The sequence below is a fragment of the Mustela nivalis genome, assembly GCF_964662115.1.
Source record: "Mustela nivalis genome assembly, chromosome: 2".
NCBI classification, from domain to species: Eukaryota; Metazoa; Chordata; class Mammalia; order Carnivora; family Mustelidae; genus Mustela; species Mustela nivalis.
In genome coordinates, this window is record NC_139021.1 from 176958019 (window position 1) to 176978018 (window position 20000).

The 20000-nt window shown below is 49.6% G+C and overlaps 2 long non-coding RNA genes across 3 annotated transcripts in view; one reads left to right on the plus strand and one right to left on the minus strand.

The window, feature by feature from the left end:
- Positions 1-7930: 7930 nt before the first annotated feature.
- LOC309860517 lies at positions 7931-18058 on the plus strand. Its single transcript, XR_014309418.1, has 2 exons — positions 7931-8803; positions 17877-18058. It is a non-coding gene; the product is annotated as an uncharacterized lncRNA (long non-coding RNA).
- LOC309860511 overlaps positions 11398-20000 on the minus strand; it is an 84759-nt gene continuing 76156 nt past the window's right edge. Inside the window, exons 3-4 of one of the 2 annotated variants that reach the window (XR_014309411.1) lie at positions 13367-14771; positions 11398-13201 (exon numbers count right to left, since the gene is read on the minus strand). This is a non-coding gene — a long non-coding RNA (uncharacterized lncRNA). The other variant, XR_014309412.1, reaches the window with a different exon arrangement.

A 20000-nucleotide genomic window follows, 5' to 3' on the forward strand; every position in this document is an offset into this window, starting at 1 on the left:
AGTTGTTTTCTTCCAAATGATGGAATATTATGCACCATTATTATTTTTAAAATTTTTGTTTATTTTGGGGGGGGGCATGAACAGAGAGAGAGGGACAAGCAGACCCCGCACTGAACGTGGAGCCCAACACGGGGCTCGATCCATGGCCCCAAGATCATGACCTGAGCCAAAACCAAGAGTCAGATACTCAGGTGACAGAGCCACCCTGGCACAGCCCCCAATGTTATTTTTTAAGATTTAAAGGCATGGGGAGATGACCATGGTGTGATCAATGCTACAGGAAAGACTTTGAGTATAAAACCTGTACAGACTGCATATTCTAAAAGACTATAAACAAAGCCAGAGTTTTTAATGGGCAGCGTGAGGGATTGGGTACAATTTTAATTTTCTTCTTTTATGATTTCCGCCCCCCTCAAATGCAATGTATTAATTTAAGATAGAAACCATGTCATTGCAAAGAGCACGGCCTTCTCTGTCTGACCCCCTCATGCAGACTCGGGTGTCGGTGGGAGGGGGTGGGTATTGTCCCAGACAGTGGGTGCGGGCACGTGGTCTCAGTAGAAACCGGGCTACGCTGTCACAAAGTGGGCCCAGTCCTCCCATGGCTCCTTGCCCACCAAATGTGTTCCATGCTAGCCAAATGCCCCAGGACAGGTTTTCTTAGCCCCATTAGGGAGGCAGGGCCTTCAGAACTGCAGAGAGCTGAGGCCCCAAGCTGCCCACAGCTGTCTGCGTGTCACCCCTCAGGAGGCCGGCCACTGTCCACAACACTCTTCTGTATCATGGGAAGAGAGTGCCCAATCAGGGGTCCTTTTGGATGGCTTAGAGGTTCAGTTCTGTTTGTCCACTGTGAAGCCAGAAGTGTCTCGTTCTCTACCTTGGCCAGAGGCAAGCACAGATAAACCCCACAGATTTCAGTGCTACCTGGCTCTGGGCTGCATCCCATAAACAGGAAGGAACTTTGAAACACACCAAGGAGCACCTGTTGGCCCCACAGAGCTGACCTCCTCCAGGCTCTGCCACAGCTCTGGCTAGGGGGTTATACTGGGGACAGTATAACCCTTGTGTGCGTCTCTTTCCAATTCTATGTTCACCACACTGACGGGTGTAGGGGTATTTATACCCCAGAAGTGGTCAAGGTCCTTACATGGTGATCTGGGGGCTCCGGTGAGGGTGTTTGACTCACATGGCAGAACCAAATTCCCTTTTATGACCCCACACTGAAGTCCGACAGCATCGCTTCCCTGCCTTCTGCTGATGACGAGTCAGAAACTCACCTACTTGCAAGGGAAGGGGATTAGACTCCACATCTCAGTGGGAGAGTGTCAAGTTTCTTGGAAAGCAATAGGATAAGAAATAGGAGGAGAGGTACAGCTTTTGGAAAATATAATTCGTCGTAGAGTTTTGAAGTGTATTTAAGGATTTGCCTTTAGAGGCTATGGCACATTTTTTCTAGATATTCCATAGGCATGGTTACTCTTTCTCTCTCTGCTGAGCATGTATCTGATTTCTGAGAACACACAAAATGTATTGAAAGCCAATGCTAATGAACTAATGGATAACAACAGTACCAGAAAAGACATTAGAGCGGTCGTGGGGTCAACTTTCAGATGCTATCCTTACCCAGGGCCTAAAGATATTTCCAAAAGAGGATGTCAAGACAACATCTCAGAAATAAGCCCACGGGGCGCTGGGTGACTCAGTCGGTCGTGCATCTGACTCTTGATTTCACTCAGGTCATGATCTCAGGGTCATGAGATCGAGCCCCACATCAGGCTCCACACCGGTTAAAATTCTCTCTCTCTCCATCTCCCTCTGCCTGTCCCCACCCCTCCCCACATCACTCCCTTCTCCACGCTCTAAAATAAATAAATAAAATCTTTAAAAAGAAAGAAAGAAAGATAGAAAGAAAGAAAGAAAGAAAGGAAGGAAGGAAGAAAGAAAGAAAGAAAGCAAGCAACGTAAACTTCTAAAAAGACTTTGAAGAGTGAGGTTTTCTGGGCTATTTGTAAATATTACCCAAGTGGCATGTTTGACTATAAAACTTGTCTCGTTGCCTTCAGTGCATTGCACTGTTCCTTCACAAACATGCAAGTATTCATTATTCATTAGCGTTGTACCATGCACATGCTAGGGACAACGTAAATATCTGAGAGACTGATTTGCCATCCAGAGCAAAAACAGGCCAGCCCCTGGTTCAACTAGATCCTTGGTACTAATTGGAATTGGCCAACTATAAAAGAGAGAAGCTGACCATTCCTCTAGTCTAACTTCTAGATAAAATCTAATGTGTTTAGACTGGAGGACTCAGGATATAAATAATGATCTACATTTCTCTTGATTCATATTCGTGAGTCCATCTCTTTCCAAAGTCCAAATTCCAAATCTGTGTGTGCATTTGCTCTCAATCTTATGGGAGGACTGGAGTGGGTAGAAGAGTGGGCAGGGGCCACAGGAGCTGCCCAAGGTTTCCCGGTGGCTGGAAGTCAGAACCGGATGGATCAATAGCCTTATTTCTTCTTGGGCCACTCTCTTTTTTATTTTTTTTTCTTCTTTCTTTTTTTAAAATTTATTTATTTGACAGACAGAGATCACAAATAGGCAGAGAGACAGGCAGTTGGCGGGGGGAGCAGGCTCCCTGCTGAGCAGAGAGCCCGACGCAGGACTCAATCCCAGGACCCTGGGATCATGACCTGAGCTGAAGGCAGAAGCTTTAACCCACTGAGCCACACAGGTGCCCCTAAGTATCCTCTTTTAATTCTCAGGCACCACTTGACTAACTGCTCCTAACCATCAAATATTAAAATCCTAACCCATTCTGTCACTCGGCCAGAAATGCCCATGGAAGTCCTTCTGCGTCTGTGCTTTCCCATTAACTGGAGCTTAGAAATGTCCACCAGCATCCACCAGAGATTAAGGAAAGAACTCAGAATATTTTTTAGGAGGACTCATGACTGTAGACATGTTGATGCTTGCACGAGATGGCAAAGACCTCCAGCTTACCGTACACCTATCAAGAGTCCACGTCCAGCCCCCTGGAAGATCGTTGGGGTCATGTGACCAGTTTTGCCCAATGGGTTGTGAGCGGAAGTGACCTGTTCCTTCTGGGTTGAAGCACAAAACAGAAGGGGGTGGGATATCCAAGGGTTCTCTTCCCTTTCCATGGTATCAAGGAGGTTCGACGTTCCAGAGAGTATGATCCCAAATTATAGGATTGGTTTGTGGGTTTAGGATCATGATCAGTGTGTAGAGAGTCTAAAAGCCAATGTCTGAGCAGCGAGGAAGACCCCCAGCATTTCATTTGAGATTGATACGTACCATTAGCATTTGCGCACGCGTGTGTGTGTGTGTGTGTGTGTGTGTAAGTTCCCTTATAATAAATAAGGGTATTATTGCCCCATTTGTAGTTGGCAACCCAGTGGCCCTACTCTAGAAGCTAGTATCAAGCAGTGGATTTTTATAAACAGGAAATGAAGGAAGTCAGAAAAACCAACTTCAAAAGGAAGAAGGCCAGTCATTTATTGAAATAGTGGGGAGAAAAGTATATTATTAAAAGCACAGGATTGGAATGCGGAGTGCCCAGGCTACAGTCTTTGTTTCAGCCCTCCTTGGCTACACGGCCTTGGGTTTGTTACATGATCTCTGTCGGCCTCGCCTGGAAAGTGTTGATGTCACACTGTTGTTACTAGGTTCAAAAGAAATGACTCTTAAAGATCTGTATTGTGAATCTATTCAACCATAACTGAAGACAGTGGTTTAAAACAAAAGAAAGATAGTTATTTCCTTCAAAAGACGACGGCCAGGCCATCCAGGCTGGTGTATTCCCACTGTCAGGCTCCTTCTCACCTGTCGCTCCAACTCCTTCGACAAGTTGCTTCCACCGCTCGGCCCCCTATGGTCACCAAGCCCGGAGTCATCAGAACCTCACTGCGGCTAGCAGGAAGGAACGGGAGAGAGAAACAGAGGCACAGGGCTCATCTGTACCTCTCACTGACCCAACATGAGTCCTGAGGCCACACCTGGATACAAGGGAGGCACATAGATGTTGTCTCTATACTGGGAAGCCACGTGCCTCACTGACAACTGTGGCTTCTAGAAGGAAAGGAAAGGGGAAAAGCAGATGGCGGGGTGTGCAATCTGCGGTCTCAGGGTTTGACATTGTACTTGGTACTTAGTGAGTGGACGGTACAGGCAGACTCACGCTCTCATCAGAATCCCGCCGAGTTGGAAGCAGCAATCTGCTTCTAGCCCGTCTTAGACCTCCCCTTCGTGCTCAGGACACTTTACTTCTGTGCTCAGGGTCCGTAGACAGACTGTGCTGTCTTTGCACAATAGTAACAACAATTTAAAAATGAAAAAAGAGCAAAAAGCAAGCTGGGAAATTGATTGACTCTCACGTACCATGTGAGAGAAGTTGGGATCGTGAAGATGCTGGTGCAGCTGGCGCCTGGGGAGCCCCAGGAAGGGACTGGCGTGCAGGCTCTGGGGAAGGGCCCCCCCGCTGAAGGAAGGATCCGTGGGAAATGCAAACTGACCTGGTCCTCCCCAATGACACAAAGGGTGGCGTGTCACCTGGCTTCTCTCCCCCAGCTCATGGAGAGGGTAGAGAGGAGAAATCAGGAGGAAGAAGGAGGAAGCCTGTGGAAAGGCTGGGACCGGGGGAGGAGGAGCGGTCACCTCTGTAGCCCTGCCTGCTTCTCTCACGACTTTGGCTGCTGGGGCTGCAAGTGAGCAGCTGTCCCCAGCCCAGGTGTGAGGGGATAGCCCGGGTTGTCCTAACCTTTTCCATCTCTGAGACTCTGCTTACCTTGTTGGGAGCAGGGACAAAGGTGTGCTCTTGGCTCCAGCTCAGTCAGCCCTCTTACAGAGACTTCACCCTGCGAACACTGTTTCTAAACCAGTAGTTCTCAAAGTGTGGCCCAGGCACCCCCTGGGGTTCACCAAGAAACTTTCAGAGGATCCACTATGTCAAAACTTTTTTTTTTAAAGATTTTATTTATTTATTTGACAGACAGATCACAAGTAGGCATAGAGGCAGGCAGAGAGAGAGAGGAGGAAGCAGGCTCCCTGCTGAGCAGAGAGCCCAATGCGGGGCCCGATCCCAGGACCCTGGGACCATGTCCCGAGCCATGTCCCAAGGCAGAGGCTTAACCCACTGAGCCACCCAGGTGCCCCAAAGCTATTTTTATAGTACTACTAAGATGTTATTTTTCTTTTTTTTGCCCTCATGGTAGAGTTTTCCACAGGCTGTGTCACATGTTAGGTTTCAATGGAGTGACCCCAGAAGGAGTGATGAGAATCTCACTGTCTTCTATTTACCCAGATTTCAAAGAGATTTGCAAATACTTAAAATTATGCCACTCCTCTCCACTGACATTTTTGCTCTGGAAAATATAGGGGTTTTTTTGTTTTCATTAAAAATATGGTACATATATTAATATGATGTGGGATTATTGTGTTATTTTCAGTGAATTAATCAATTTTTAAGTGCTTCATAGATTTAATTTCAAATACGGCAGATATCAATAGATACAACCCACATTTAGCAAAAGCTCTCTTAGGTCTGCAGTGTTTTTCAAGATGGAAAAGGATTCTGAGGCCAAGTAGTTGGAGGACCGCTTTTCTCAACAAAAGCGTTTTTGCACTACTCGTGTCTCTGTGTGCACACACATACAATTAAAGTATGCTGTCACCAAGTAGCCTACCTCTAGGCGAGAAGCCGGCAAACTTTCCTGTAAGGACCAGGGAGTAAATGTTTTAGGTTTTGGGGCTGTCCCTTTCCCATAGCTACTACTCCACTCCGTGGTAATACAGCGGAATCAGCCATAGCCGATCGGGAACAAATGGGCGTGGCTGCATTCCAACCCCATTTTTATGGACACTGAAATTTGAACTCTGCATAATCTTCACATGTCACAAAATATTATTCTTCTGCAAATATTTTTCTTCTTCCACATAAATAGATTTATAAATCAGATAACATCGTTGTTTCCTACTTTTCAGTTGGGAAAATACGATTATCCATGCTACATCAATGCCACTGGTGGCCTTACGATTTAATGAGTGGTAAAAGATCAAGGGTGACATCTGGAGTTTGCTTTTCTGGGAGGGGTGTTTCTGCCTCCGAGAGATGCCTGTGAGAACCAGCTGAAGGCAGGACAGGGAAAGACACCGGTTAAAAAAAGAGAAAACAAAAACTCCAGGATCTTGACCCGGGGTCCAAACTGTATAACCACCTCTGACTTTCTTCCTATTCATCCAAGATGCACTGCATTTATTGAGTGTTTACTATGTACCAGGGGGATCACAGGTGAAAAGATAAAAAGTTTGGGTTGTCTTCTCTATAGAGACTTTCTGGACCAATTCTTGTGAATACAAAAACTCAGAACCCATGAATAGTGAGGGTCAATGCATGTCAAGGTGTTGTTGACACCCGAAAAGATGTCGGGAGGGAAACTGGTGTGCTCCTTCTGGAGGACAGTTGGACACCGCGTCCCTAAAATCTTTAACTCTGACAGCCCAATTGCTGGGAATTCTCCAGAGAAAATCATCAGGCAAGAGATTGAAGGCTGGACAAGGATGTGCGTCCTTGTGCAAGGATGCTCATCGGAGAGCTGTTATGTTATTACAGAATGCTTGTTACCACCAAGAGGGGTTTATGGAATGACGCACAGCGGAACTAGAGTCAAACAGCACCTACGCCGCGATCCCATCTTTGCGAGTAGATATGTTCCACTTACGGTGTGTGATATCGACGTACCAAGTCTATATGATCGATACATTGAGTTTACAGGTAGAAAAAGATCTGGAAGGAGATTGATACACAAGGTGCCATGTCTGGGAGTTTGGATTATAGATGAGTTTAATGACGTCTTTGTATGTCTCAGGGTTTTATAAGTTTGTTTACAATGAGAGAGCTACCTTGATAGCCAGAAACGTACTCTTTTGATAATGACAACTTTGGGGGCGCTTACTTGACGCCAGGGACCGGGCTGTGTTCCTCAACTCTTCAATTCACAGTAAAGCTTGATGAAAAATTAGTTGTTTCTCCTTTATGATTTGTAGTAAAAATAGAAAAAAGTCTCAAGATTCCCGAGCTTTGCTCCGGGGACTTGGAAGGCTCTGGAGGGCCGGCTCCCGCTGACGTGCCTTGTGGCCGCTCTGGGAACCAGAATCATGGGAGGAGATTCTGGCCCAAATCCCCGTTTCTCAGAAAAGTGCTGAGGTCTGTCTGAATCTTCCCCGCCAGGGCAGAATTCCCGGGGCTTGGCCGCAGGGGCAGGGTGAACGGATTCAGGCAGGAATTCTGTCTGTCTCCTTCTTTGTTTTTAGAAGAAATAGTCGCTGCCTAAACTGGGTTGAGCCCAGTATTATCTGGTTTTCTTCAAAGGTTGAGCCCAGATGAGCTGCTGCTATTTAGTTATGTGGGACTGTCTGGGGAAAGGGGTTTCTGGAGGAACCTGTGCTCAGCCCAGACCCGAGTCAGTTGTCCGCAGGGCCAGTTGCTGCGCGAGAGGATGGGCTTAACAGATGCCAGCGTATCGGTGGCGTGAGAGTTTCTGCTTGTAATTTATCCTTTGTAGCAAGGCTACGTCCCCAGCCTGGATTTTTTCTAACAATCAACAAATCGAAAAATGACCAAAGGTGATCATGGAAGCCGACTTCGGGCTCCTGCCGTTTGTGGATCGAACCCTTCCCCAGGCCCGGCCTCTGCAGGACGAAGCTTGACAAGTCCTCAGCATTCCAGCTTCTTCTTTTTCGCTCAGCTTCTTAGAAACTGCAGAGTCTGCTAGATTTGAAGCCAGACTTGGCTGCCGTTCCCTCTCTGCCACCTTTCTGCCTGTGTGCTCTCGAACGAGGTCCCCGGCTCTTTCGGGTCCTCAGTTTACCCACAGGAAAAAATCAGACCTAAGTATTAGATCGTGTTTTGATTTGTTGACTGTTCAAAAAAAAGAGGACAGGTTGGGACTACCGCAATGTGGTCCCACCCTCAAAACTGGGTTACTCTCCTTCCCACTGAGGTGCAGCGTCGGGGAAGGCAAGCCACTATGTTTGGGTTTTGGCAATGTTAAAAGCACCAGAATTAAACAGCTATACGATTTTCAGCACGAGTGCGCTGAGCTGGGGTATTTCCGTGGGCAGGAGCAAGGGAGGGGGGGCTTCCAAAATCATACCACACAGGGGTCCCCTGACCTACATAAAACAAGTCAGGACCCCCTGGGGCCGGCCGATTGGAGCTCCTCAGATCACGTGGCAGAATTAGGCATGGTTTATGGTTCTTTTCAGGGAGCAGATTCTCCAAGAACGGTGTAAATGTCAGTTTCATGAAAATCCATTCTCAAAGCCCTGATGAACTTCTCAATCATCGGCTCCCCCTTCCTCCCCCCACCCCAAGCTCTCCCGGAGTGCCCGAGGGGCTTCTGAGATCAGAGAGCGTAATTACAAATGCACTGGGGCTCTGGGGATGGTTTACAGCTTAATTAGCTCCGTCCCTACACTCTCTCTGCTTCTCGGCCTTATGCACGGTGCCCGAGTCCTGACTGCCAAAGCGTTCAGAGCAGGAGCCTCCTGGCTTGTTAACACGCTCTCCCTGGACCCTCCCGACACACACATTCAGGTTGCAATTACGCCCAGTTGAGGAGAGGGAGAGGCCTCTGTTTGGGCATCCGGAGCTGGTGGGGGATGGGGGTAGCGGCTTGTCTGAGCCAGCCCGGAGGTGAGGCGCGGTGGAATGTGGAGTGGCGGGGCGCCGGGAGCACGCACCTGCCTGGCCCAGCCCAGGTCAGGAGGCTGCAGGCTGCAGGTGTGTTTCCTGGGGCGCCGGGCAGGGGCCGGGCATTGAAGACACCTGGGGTTAGAGGGACTCATACACTTGCGGGTGGGGTGGGGGCGGACAGCCCCCCGGCATGAGCACTCTGGCCAGCACCAGCCAGGCCCCTGGAAGGGGCTTTGGGCTGTACAACACCCAGGATCAGTTGTAGAATCGCCCCCGGAGGGCCGCTGTCAAACAGTATGTTGATTTCTTGGTCTTGACTTCCCCGCGGTTGTCCCTGAGCTCCTGGCTTGAGCTACCCTGAAGGGAACTCCCTTCCCTTTGGGAGAGGAGGGAGCTGGAGGAACAGGTCAGCTCGGAGGCAGGAAAGAGAAGCCACTAGCTGCTCTAGACGGGCACATTGCTGCTCCACTGAGAAGACAACGGAAGAGGAGAAAAGGCTTCCCTCCCTGCCCCTGAGCCCCCACAGCCCCCCGGCCCCCGATCCCCAGCCTGGGGGTGTCTGCAGGGCCTCTAGAGGGACTGGGCTTACTTAGGACCCGGACCCTAGGGAAAGTCTTAAGCCACACCCCTCCTTCAAAGAGAGGGAGTGAAAAAACTATAAGGAATTCATGCTGAATTTAACAGACCATTTCACATTGAGAATCAACCCTCACTTGACTTCAGTATTCATACAGAGACGTGTTCCAACATGAGCGGTCTGGCCTCACTGTTGGGGACATGCATCCTCATCAAGGGACCCTCAGCATCAGGTTCCCACCAACTGGCCCCGCTCATGGGGCTGGCTGCAGACATGGGGCTTCTTCCTTGAGGAAGGAGCAGGGGGAGTGTCAGAGTGAGCGCGAGAGCTGGACATCCCCTCCACTCCGGGCAATAACTCCACCCTGCCCGCTGGGCCCCCTTGAGCTAAACCGAGTGGCACTTCCCTGTCTCGTTAGGATTTCCGTCTTGAGCAGGCATCGGCTGGATGCCGGCCACAGGCCTGCCGGGTGGTCTTCTGGAGGTGCCCAGAGGCTGGCAGGGGAGACAGGGACAGCACCCCAAGGAAAGCTCCAGAGACGGGCGGGGTACGAAGCGTTCCGAGACCCAGAGAGCACAAGAGTTCTAGCCGAAGTTGGGGAGACCCACAGAGGAAGTGTCTGTGGCTGGGGCTCTGAGATGACGGGGTGTCCCTGGGCTCGGGCCTGAGAGCGGGTGGGACGCCAGCCAGGGGCTCAGGCCGGACAGGGGGTCCATCCCCTGATGCAGGGTTGCTCCAGCCTCTGGGAGAGGATGGCCTAGCCTCCGGGAGCCACAGAGCGAGCCGACAAGGGAACAGACTCTGGTTTCCCTGCTGCACAGTAGAGTCTGGCAAGGAGGGCAGGGAGGAGGGAGGCCGCCTCTGCTGATGGCTTTTTGGCAACATCATTGCTACCTGTGAGCCACAGCGTGCGGGGTCACGCCGCTATGCATCCCTCCACGCACTCTAGGGCTCCTCTTCCCGCCTCTACACTAGAGATGTTTCCATGGAAGCTCTAGCTGGGCTGGGACCCAGCTCTAGAGCCGGTCAGAGCTGACCCCCCACCCCCACCCCAGGCCCTACTGTCCCTCAGTGTGGTTCACCCCAGAGCAGGCAGCGTCAGCAGCCCCCGACGGGCTTGTTCGGAACGCGGAACCTCAGGCCCTAGACCCACTGGATCTGATTTCTCTGGCTCACCAGAGCAATGTGACTTCCCCAGGATTTCTGGGCCAACAGTGGTCCCTCCCTGGGGCAGCGTGATCTCAAGGACGGACCATCCCATGCTTGGGCTCGCACCCCAGAGGATGGGTTGGGGGGTGCAAACCAGGAACTGTCTCCAGGTGCGACGCAAGCCTTCCGCTGAGGTTTTCCCGTACTCCAGGCCGGAGGTCAGGTGGGAAGCGCTCGGTCCCCGCCGGGCACACGGCGGCTTCAGGCGCGCAGTCAAGACACACAACGGCCCAGGCATGCAGGTGAGCTCATGGGCCATGGAGCAGCGGCCATTCGTGCCTGAACAAGTTTCCTGGGCTTCCCTGAGGAGGCGGCCCATGCAGGTGGAGTCCTGAGCCCCTGCCGGCGCACTGACATTACCCACGATTATCCGGATTTGCTTTCCATTTGGCCCCAGAGAAGGAGCCGCCACACGAAGAGTTTAGCTGGGTGAAGCCACTGGCCTCGCCCTGGAACAGTATCCACAGATGCAAAGAATCACCAGTTTCATGTGTATGTGTGCGGGGGGGGGGGGGGGGGGGCAGGGGGCACCCCTTGTGGAAGGGGAACTGTCAGGGAAACCCTGCTCTTCTGCAGGTCAGAGCAGGGGAGAAATTTCGCATCGCATTGAGGGCCTTGAGCATTTGAAAATAATAAAAAGGAAAAGTTTTGAATTAAAATTTATGGTTGAGCCTGCCTGTCTGGGAGGAGCTGGCTTAGCGGGCAAACTGACGCCAGCCAGGCTGCAGGGGCTGGAGAAATCGGACACCGGAGTCCCCCAGAGTGAGAGGGATGACTCTCCCGCATGGCCCATGAGTGAGGTGGCTTCTCTTGGCCAGCTCCCCCCAGCTCCCCCAACTCCCCTAGCACCCCCCAACCCCCCAGTTCCCCCCAGCTCTCTCCAGCTCTCCCCAGCCCCCCGCAAGCTCTCCCCATACTGGCCGCTGCTGCCGGAGTGTTTACAAGATGCTCAGGGCCAGGCCGCCCCACAGACCAGGCCAATCGGTGTCTCCGAGGTGGGGGCCCGCTCACTGGCAGGCTTCCAAAGGTCTCTGGGTGCTTTTAATGTGACACCAGGGTTGAGAACCTCTGGCTAAGGCCAAGGAGCCCAGCTGTCCCGTGGCCCTCCCCTCTGCTGGGGACGAAGTTACGTGCCTCAGTGGGTGCAGGAGGGGTGATGTTGGACACCGAGGTCTCCGCGAGTTTTCTCCATCCGGAGAGGAGCCTAAACAAAGAGGGAGGGCGAGTCTGACACATTCATCTGTGGGGATGTGGTGTCGACTCGGCGGACGTCCGCAGCCCTCCTGGCCTCTGAGCAACAGGGACCCTTCCGGTTTCCATCTAGACAGCACTTGTCAAAGAACTCGTACACCCATGATCCTAACCCGTATATTAGTTTTCTGTTGGTGAGGTAACAAATAGTCCCAATGTCCTGGCTTGAAACAACACTAGCCTGTCTCACGGTTCTGTGGGTGAGAAGCCCAACACAGGCATCCCAGGCTAAACTCAAGCTGGTGCCGGGGGGCATTCCTTCTGGAAGCTCTTGGGGAGAATAGGCAGAGGCCCTCAGCTCTTCCCTCCACCGCTGCAGCGGCCCCCAGAAGGAGAGGGCCATTTCAAGCACCACCAACGCTTATCAATGGAGCCCAAACCGAGAGCTCAGAAAACTCTTAACTTTGCTTCCCTGGAGCATGTAGGGCTCTCGCTCTATCTCCAACCCGGAGGTTCAAAGAGGACCAATTTCAAGTATTAGACCACCCTCGCAAAATGAGGACAATTACTCTTTCCCGCTTTTGCTTGCATATTTTTGGATTTTGAGATCAAATAATAGCGTGCCAAGCCAAATCCTTGGGTGTGTTTTGGACAGGTCTGAGCCCTGTTGGCTGTACCACTGGCCCAGTGGAGCCAAGGGACAGGAAGGAGCCCACACATGGAGGTGCTGGGGCTCCTCCGGAGGCGATCACCATCATCACGGGTGTCTCAGGGGAGGTTCCTTTTTCTCGCTAGTCTCCGCAGACCCCTGAGGTGCCAGGTGGGGCTGGGACCACCACTACCTGCAGAAGGTCTGAAATATGGAAACAGGACTTGCCTCTTTCCTCACAGCCTCAGAAGCTTCTTTACAAAGCCCTCCAGTTCCGAGGTCAAAAGTGCTCACCGCAAGACCTAAGATATCCTCAGAACGTTCCAGGCCCCAGTCAATATTTATGACCCGGGACTTCGACTCAGGTGGCTTTGGAATAGTGTTTGAGCTGCACTTGAGTTCTGCACACGGATTGTCTGCAGGAGACTTTTTACCCACTGGCCCCTCTCTCGTTATTATACTGTGCAATTGGGAATACACTTGACTTTCAAAGCCTCAACTTGTGCCATTCAAAGGAAACGTGCCCACCTCGTTCTTAAACCCTATCTTGTTCCCCTGCGGTCTGAATAAACATTACTCAACAGCCAAAGTTACTCAAGCATCAATCACTTCCACTTCAAGGAGAAGGTAAAGGGAACAAAGATGTAACAGCACAAAAAGATTGAAATTTAACCACCGCTGGGTGCTTTCCAAGCTTGTTCAGATTAGTTCTTCAAAAAGAAGCCCCAGAGAATGGGTTACCTCAAGTTCGCTGAAATTCTCTTCCTTTCAAGGATTACACTTGAGCGTGAAGCGAGTCATTCCGGAAGACCCAGGCAGGTGGCAAACTTGACCAGGATGTGTTTGTTCTCTCTCCCCTCTGGAGAAATTTCCACACACCTCTGACGTTCCTTTTCTCTTTGATGTGCCCTCCCTTGAGCGGCTCTCTGACCCGGCCCCCCACAGCATCTCCCTCCGACACACCTCCCGGCCCATGAGCTTCCGTGTCTCTCTCTTTCTGCTTCCTTCCTTTCCCTCTGCTCACCCGCGCGCTCACCGACGAAGGTCCGTGGCGAGCTGTGAGACGCAGAGCCAGGGACCATGGCTGTCCAGCCGCGGCCGCAGACCACCTGCCCTCCACCCACTGGGATGTTTTTAAGCATGGAGCACCCCCTACCCCACTCCCAGCCTCACTGCCTCGACTCAACTAGACACAGTGGCCCAGGGAATCTGTGTGACAAGCTCACTGGATGACCCTCCTACCCAGTTAGGCAATCTGCTTTTCCTGAGGGGGAGCACGGTTTTGGAGTCAGGACAACCCTGGCTGGCTTCTGTGCTTGGCTTACTGTGTGTGGCATGGTTTTTTTTTTTTTTTTTAATTATTTTATTTATTTGTCAGAGGGAGAGAGAGAGGGAACACAGCAGGAGGACCGGGAGAGGGAGAAGCCGGCATCTTGCTGAGCAGGGAGCCCGATGCAGGGCTTGATCCCAGGACCCCAGGATCATGACCTGAGCCTGAGGCAGATGCCTAACGACCGAGCCACCCAGGCACCCTGGCATGATTTTTTAAAAACAGCTTTGTTGAGATACATGCAGCACGCAATCCACCCATGTAATTTGTACACACAGTCCGCTGGGTTCTAGTACATTCACAGAGTTGTGCTATTATCTGTACAATCAATTGTAGAACATTTTTATTACCCCAAGTGAAAAAACCTTTGCCCATTAGCAGTTGTTCTCCATTCATCCTTAACCCTTCAGCCCTAAGCAACCACTAGTCTGTTTTCTGTCTCCACAGATTTGCCGGCGATAGTTGTTTCATGTCGAGAGAACTGTACCTTAGGCAGCCATTTGTGTCTGGCTTTTTTCATGTAGCCTCATTTTTTCAAGGTTCTTCTACGTTGTTGCCTGTCACTTCTCCCTTCTTTTCTATGGCTGAGTAATATTCCAGTGCACTGATATACCATCTTACATTTACCCATTTATTCATTGACAGACGTTTGGGTTGGCCCCATTGTTCGGCTCTGGCACATAAGGCGGCTAAAAACATTTGTGTGCTACATTTCACTTGGATACACTTATATTTCTCCTGTCCCTGGAAGTCCAGTGGCTGGGTCATATGCTAACTCAGTGCATATACCATTTTGAGGAACTGCCAGATTGTTTTTCAAAGCAGTAGTCCCACTTTACTTTCCCTCCAGCTGTGCATGGAGGCTGAGACTTCTCTACAGCCTTCCCAATACAGGGTTTGTCCATCTATTTTTTCTTTTTTTAATTACAACCATCCTAGTGGGTGTGAAAAGGCCTCTCACTGTGGTTTTGATTTGCCTATCTCTAGTAGATAAGGACACTGAGCATCTTCTCATGCTCCTATTGGCCATTTGTGTATCTTCTTTGGAGTAGCTACATGATGTGGGAAGGTCTGTCCTCCTGAGCTGTGGTTTCCTTGCCTGTGAAACAGACATAATCACAAGGTGATTGAATGACATAACGGAGTGGGGGTCTGCAAAGCATTAATAAATGCTTACCCTTTCACACCACCGATTTGAAACATACTAACCTACCTAGACTCAACCATGATTCCCACAAGTCCCTTTTCTATATGGCTCTGCGTTCAGATTGACCACAGGACACATCTGTAGGAAATTTGGGAGACACAATGGAGCAGTGGCCATGTTATGCTCTTGAAGGTTGGTATAGGGCACTCTGTTGGTCTGGGGCAGCTTTGTCAGTGCCCTCTGGGTCTCCTCCTTCAGTGTCTTCAAGTCCTGGACTGGGTGCCTATGACTTCTGTGGCTCAGTGTCCAGTTCCTCTGACAGGGCACCCATGTCCTCAAAGTTGCATGGGAGACAGGTTTGGGTTCCAGCTCCCTTGGTGGATTCCAGCTGATTCCTTCTCTCCTACACCTCACATCAGCTTTCCTCCCTCACTGCTGGTTTGGTTAACCTAAAATCCACTTCAGGCTCAACACCAGAGGCAACAGCTTGCACAGAATTTTCTGCCAGATTCTGTAAAACCCAATTCCTAGACTAAATCTCTGAATCTCTATCCCTCAGAGGAAATTTACTCTCTGAGTGAATTCTGGGTAATACGATCACCAAGGACAGTTACGGTGCCTTCCCCTCTAGAGAAAGCAGCGACCAAGACTTGTGAAATGCGGTCTTCTCAGAGAAGGTAAATGTGGTCGCCTGGAGTCCTTCTAGGACTGGTGACCCCAGGTCTCCCCAGGCAGAGGGAGGGACACAGAAACGCCACCTGCCCCTCCCACATTAGTTATTACTGCCAGAAGAAATGATTGCAAACTTAATAGCTTAAATCAACACGTATTTATTATCCTACAGTTCTCGAGGTCTTAAGTCCAAAGTGGGTCTCATTGGGTTAAAATTATGGAGTCCTCAGGGCCACGTTCCTTCTGAAGGTTCTAAGGAAGAATCTGTTTTCTTGACTTTTTAGCTTCTAGAGGCCTCCCACACTCTTTGGGTCATGACATTTTTCTCCATCTCCAAGGCAGTAGCATCTTCAAACTCTTACAGTGACCTTCCTGCCCTCCCTTATAAGGACTCTTGTAATTACATTATGCCAACCCAGAACAATCAGTCCATCTCAAGCTCCTTAAGCACAGCGGCAACGTATTCATGGGCTCTGAAGATTAGGACCACCAGATCTTTGGAGGCTATGATCTCGCTAGCCAACCCCCACCCCCCGCCCGGATTTTATACTCCTCACCTCCTCCAAACTGCTCATTGCCCCTGGAGGTTGACCCATAGCAATTGCATCTAGTGTCTCCCTTGTCCTTTCCTTTCTGGTGGGGCTTAACCATTGGAAGTATCAGCCAAGATCAGAAAACAGAGAAGATCCCCCAGTTTCTCTCGGTGGTGGGCTGTGGTTGGGTGCATCCCTCTCCCAGAGCACACGGCGCCTGGCTGTCTGTCCCTTCCCCTCTTCAGCTGCAGACTCGGCTCCACTGGTCCTCTCCCTCTTCGGTCCCCAGATTTAGAGATCGTAACAGCGCCCCTGGCTGCCTTGCCCTAAGGTCCTGTTCCCTTCCTCACTGGTTTCCCTTAACACTGCACACACCTCTTGAAAAAGTTCCTGTCAGGGATGCCTGAGTGTCTTATAGGTTAAGCATCTGGCTTTGGCTCAGGTCATGATCTCAGGGTTCTGGGATAGAGTCCCACACCGGGTTCCTTGCTCAACAGGGAGCCTGCTTCTCCCTTTGCCTGCTGCTTTCCCGGCTTGTGCTCTCTCTCTCTCTGACAAATAAATAAATAAAAATCTTTAAAAGAATTAAAAAAAAAAAAAGAAAAGAAAAAGTTCCTGTCAGACATAACTATATAGCTGCTAAAACTATAAAACCCTTAGGGGCAAGTCTTCGTGCCTTTGGATTTATCAGTAGACTCGTAGATGACCAAAACAAAACAAAACAAAACAACCCCAAACAAAACACACACACACACACACACACACACAATTGACAGAAGGAAAAAAATAGATAAATGGATTTCATCAAAATGAAAAACTTTGGCTCATCAAAGAACACTAATAGGAAAGTGAAAAGACACCCTATAAAGCAGGAGAAAGCATCTGCAAATTAGATATCTGAGAAGAGCCTCATATCCAGAGTATATGAAGAACTGTTACAATTCAATAATAAAAAGGCAAAGAACCCAATTAATTAATGGGCAGAGGATCTGAGTAGGCATTTTTCCAAAGAAAATATGGCCAGCAGACCCATGAAATGATGCTTACCATCCTTATCTGTAGGGAGATGCAAATCAAAACAGAGTGAGATACACACACTAGGATGGCTATCATGGAAACAAAATGAAAAAACCAAGCATGGGTGACGATGTAGAGAAAGTGGAACCCTCATTCCTTGCCAGTGGGAACGTCCAATGGAATGGCCACTGCGGAGAACTGTCTAGTAGTTCCTCAACAAGTTAAATATAGATTTGCCATATGACCCAGCACTTGTATTGCTAGGTATATATCCCAAAGAATTAAAGACAAGCATTCAAATAAAAACTAGAATGAATGTTTACTGGTAGAATTATTCACGACAGCCAAAGGGTGGAGGCAACTCAAATGTATGTCAGTGAATGAAAGGATGAACAAAATGTGTGCTGGCTATACAGTGCGATATCACTGGGCAATTAAAAGGCATGAAGTCCTGGTAGATGCTACACAGAGATGAGCCCTGGAAAGGGGTGCTAAGTCAAAGAAGGCAGACAGATGTGGCCACATACTGCTATTATATGATTTCACCTATATGGAATGTCCAGAATAGGCTAGTCCATAGAGACAAGAAGCAGATAAGTGGTTTTTAGGGGCTGTGGGGAGATAGAATGGGAGTGATTGCTTAATACATACATGGTTTCCTTTCGGGGGGATGAAAAGGTTCTGGAACTAGATAGTGGTAATGGTTGCACAATGTTGTGAACATACTAAATACCAATGAATCACACACTTTAAAATGGTTTATATGGTAGTTTTGTGGTATGTATAAAAAAATTCCTTTTTAAATTACTTTAAATATGCCGATGATTCCTGCCAGGGAGAAGTTCCCCGGGACTCTGGAGATTCTGCTAAGGTGACTTCACTCCAACAGCCAAAGCCTCTACGTCAGCTGGTCTGGCCCCTGAGAAGAGCCGCTGCTGTTTACTTCCGGAAGGATCCTTCCTGTAAAAATACGTCTTCTCTTGGAAATGTCAATAAATCCTCTGCAGAAGATGGTCAGTTCATCTCAGCAGCCTTTGCTGACCAGAGCATGACATGGAGAACAGAGCAGCTGGTTTGAGGCACAGATTCCAGAAACTTCTTCAGTAACATTGGAAACATACTTGAGGCCACCCTGGGCACTTTGGACATCCCCACCGGGGATGAGGACAGTCTGTTCTGTATTCCCCTTCAGGGTCAGGGGTGAGTAAACAAGTAATCTCACACTACCCCCAGATAATCTGCCCAGAGGAAAGATTGTTTTGCTAGAGATGAGGCCTGGGCGGAAGGTTCCAGAGGTCAGCTTAACGGAAAGCTCTTGTTTTCTAAGTCGTGTGGGATTCCTTGTCCAGGACAGCCTTCCCTCACTCCTTACCCACTCTATGCTCCCCCACCCCCTGCCAATAAGGACACCAGGCCCTTCCTGGCTGGTCATTCAGGTGGAGGCCCTGGATCTACGCTGGTGTGGCTCCTTGGGCAGGGTCTTGTCTGTCACCTCTCCTTGCTGACTCACTTACCCAGAATCTCCAGAAACACCCTCTCCTCCCAGGCTCAGGTTAGGCCAATCTTTCCTTGTTTTAAAACATTCATCTCCGGCCATTCACCATTCACTCCATTTTGCTTCCTCACTATCAGTTCCCTTTTCTTTCTTTCTTTTCTTTTTTTTTTTTAAGATTTTATTTATTTATTTGACAAAGAGAGAGAGCACAAGCAGAGGGAACGGGAGAGGGAGAAGCAGTCTCACTGCCAAGCAGGGAGCCCGATGTGGGGCTCAATCCCAAGACCCTGGGATCATGACCTGAGCTGAAGGCAGATGCTTAACCAACCGAGCCGCCCAGGCGCCCCTCTCACTGTCATTTCTGACCTGTAGTCAACTGTATTTCTATTTCCTTGCTCCCTGGCTAAGAGGGCTAATCCCTCAGTTCATTACCCATGGATCCTATCAACCAGCTCCATCATGGGAGCAGAAAACACCTGCTTCTAGATGCTTCTCACAGTACATAATGCTTGTGTCCTGCAAAAGAGCCAATGCGCAGAGCATACAGAGTGGAGGCCTGTGCATTATCCAGGGCTGTTTATCACAATGTGACACAGAGTTCAAGGTTTCTGCCAACTGGGCTACTTCCCAGTGTGCTGGAGGAGGGGTGCACTTCAAATGCCTAGAGAGACCTCCAATTTATGGGGGTTTAAGATCAAAACAACATCAGAGGAAAATTGGCCAACCCACTGTGAATCCAAACTGATTTCAACTCAAATAGGTAGAGGAGAAGGGTTCACAGAAAAGGGAATTCCAGATTTAGTGTCTGATGTTCCATCTCCCCAAAACAGCCAACCTCCTGGGCTCTAGTTGTGGATTTTTCTTTGCATTGTCTCTCTTGGAGCTCACTGTGCAGATGTTTCTATACTAAATTTCTAACTGACTACCGCAAAGCCTCTGTTGAGAGGCACAGCACACTTGAAATGCAGCGTATCCCTAACTGAATTCATTCATTCATTCATTCATTCACAGGGATTCACTCATCTTCCTCATTTCCAAACTTCTCTGCATTCTGACCCCTTCTATTTCCTGCCTCCAATGACTACACTCCCCAGCTGCGGGCCAACACCAACAGATCCTTGCGTCCTGGTTCTGCTCCAGTCTACCCCAAACCCAAAGTCCAATGGCTCTAAGTTCTTTGTCCCTGCTGCTGGCCTTCAGTTCATCAGCATGAAAAGCCCAGTACATTCATTCTGCATCTGATATTTCTTAAATATCTATTACGTGCCAGACATCGTGTTAGGAGTTAGGATTGGAACAGTGAACAAGGCTCTGGGGGCTCACGATCCAATAGGGGAGACAGACGGGGTGCTGCACCGTGGGGTAAGAAGTTGGGTAATACGGAGGGAGGGATTGGGTATGCTGGGGCCACAAATAAGAACACAGCTGCAGACTCGGTGGGTCAGGGAAGGTTCCAGTAACTGG